Here is a 2,257-nt window from a genome sequence, read left to right as displayed (position 1 = left end):
TGCGTTCTACTTCCCCCATAGTACTTCCCACTCCGGGGAAGGCGATCACGGCGGCCGCGATGTACCTGGGGGTAAGGACAGACAGACGAGGCGAGAGAAAAGGAGACGGAAGGATGAGGTGAGACAGAGACGAGAGAGGGGAGAGAGGAAAAAAAATCAATAAAAAAAATTTCTTGTTCCGGTTCCCAGACACACTGCCGCTCGGCTAAACAAACTTTAATAAAATAAACAAACACAAACTAGCGCGACAGCCCCTCGCAGACGACTGTCGCGCACAAACAAAACCAAAACACAAAATAAACTCCAGGCCTGGTCCTCTCTCGTCTGACACTGTCGTCACTCCTCCTTTTTATCCTTCCGGAGCTCCTCCGTGAGACTCGAGACCGGTGAGTGGTGCAGGTGTCGCTCATTAGCAATTACTCCACCGGCCTCGCTCCGTTCCCACGGCTCTCGGCCCCGTCCCTCTCGTCACACAGTCAAATTATCCAGAATAACCTGGGGTGATCCTGTACTATGAACTGTTAGCTCCATGAGTTGCTGTCTCGGCTGATATAGGGACACTCAGTTTCAGTTCTGCCTCACTTCATCTCAGATATTCTCATCTGAATGCTCTCTGTCTTTTTGTCAGATGCAGCATCCTCTTCATCCCATCATGGAGCTGGCTGAGATATAAGAGACTGCAGAGACAGCAGGTAAGTGTGTGTGTGCACTCTGACAGACCAGAATACAAAGACTTTAAGCCAAGGCACTCGAAAATGTAGTGAACAAATAAAAAGCCTTTATTCACATGGCTTTACGTTAAAAATAACTCGCAAGTGCACCGACACATTGCGGCTAACATGCCTTCATCAGGGTGCCGACAGCGTGTGAATAAAGGCTATTTATTTTTTCACTACATTTTCAAGTGCCTTGGCTTACGAGTTTTTTGATAATAAGAAATCCCACATCCAAAGAACACCGATTTATGGATTTCATACCCCAGCAGCACTTTTTGCATTTTTTGATGTACTTTACTGTAAACATTTGGAGCAGGTAAAAAAAAAAACAAGATGTGAAACTTCAGGGGAAAGTATTGGCAATTCCATGAATTTGGTATGCTTGGGCTTCCATTGCAATTTTTTTTAATTAAACATACAAATGTAATGCCTTTTGGATAACATATTGTAAAAACAAGAAACCAGAGTGTGCCCACATCTGCAAAGCCTTCTCCCTAAAAAGAGCCCCATGGCAAGGATGTAAAATGGCTGTATAAAAGTTAAAACCCAAGAGGGTTCGAAAATCCGAAATCGAGTTTGGTCTCATACTGTATCGCGTACCTTGTCAGTGTCGTGCGCTTTGCTTGGCCATTTGTTGTGATAAACAGGAAAGTGTGTTCAAGCGCCAGCAAAACAGTGTAAAGAAATACTCTTTGTGAGAAGCAGTCAATCAGCAGAAATTAAAAGCAGCTTGTAAGTGTATTTATTTCTTGTCTCCGTGTTTAGCACAGTTGTCGTTGCTAGGAAACACTTGTTTTGTTTACTGTGTGGAGACGTGCTGAAATCGCGTTTGGTCTCGTACTGTATCGCGTACCTTGTCAGTGTCGTGCACTTTGCTTGGCCATTTGTTGTGATAAACAGGAAAGTGTGTCCAGCTGAATTCAATTTGAGTTTTGTTAGACGAATATAAAAAGCTTAGTATACCGCGGCAGCGGTCGCGGCAGCCCTCGTGTGAAGACCGAAGAGTGTAAAGACCATTGACTCTACCGTTCGACTCCACCGAGCAGGGCACACAAGTATCGCTTCTGAATCATTCTCTTGCTTACTACTTGTTCCCCTTCTGTTTTCAGTTTTTATAACCAATTCTTACTATGTGTTTCCAGATCCCTACTATCACTACAACTCACAAACCATGCATCACACACTGTAGGCAGCGCAATCCTAAGAACCTGCGCAATTTGCCTATGTCTACTAATACACTACTTTCTTTTTTTTATTGGTCTCTGGAATTGCCAGTCTGCTGTAAACAAAGCAGATTTTATTACTTCTATTAAAAGTCATTCAAGACTAAACCCCATGGCCCTGACAGAGACGTGGATCAAACCTGAGGACAATGCTACACCTGCAGCACTCTCCAATAATTTCTCTTTTTCCCACTCCCCCCGTCTGACTGGAAGAGGTGGAGGTACTGGTCTGCTTATCTCTAATGATTGGAAATTTAATCCTTTACCATCTCTGAGTATCAACAGCTCCTTTGAATCACATTCAGCCACTATTACCCA

General features: G+C 44.0%; 1 protein-coding gene across 1 annotated transcript in view; it reads left to right on the top strand.

Annotated features, from left to right (window-relative positions):
• LOC107671515 (phosphatidylinositol 4,5-bisphosphate 3-kinase catalytic subunit beta isoform-like) overlaps positions 1-2,257 on the top strand; it is a 100,327-nt gene that overhangs the window by 22,347 nt on the left and 75,723 nt on the right. The window contains exon 2 of the mRNA XM_016464436.1: positions 629-692. The gene's annotated coding sequence lies outside the window, so the exon portion shown is untranslated. The remainder of the gene's footprint in view (positions 1-628; positions 693-2,257) is intronic.

This window comes from Sinocyclocheilus anshuiensis, unplaced genomic scaffold (genome assembly GCF_001515605.1).
Source record: "Sinocyclocheilus anshuiensis isolate Anshui unplaced genomic scaffold, SAMN03320099.WGS_v1.1 scaffold3827, whole genome shotgun sequence".
Taxonomy (NCBI): Eukaryota; Metazoa; Chordata; class Actinopteri; order Cypriniformes; family Cyprinidae; genus Sinocyclocheilus; species Sinocyclocheilus anshuiensis.
Note: the sequence above shows the minus strand (reverse complement) of the source record. Positions and strands in the feature narration are given on the sequence as shown.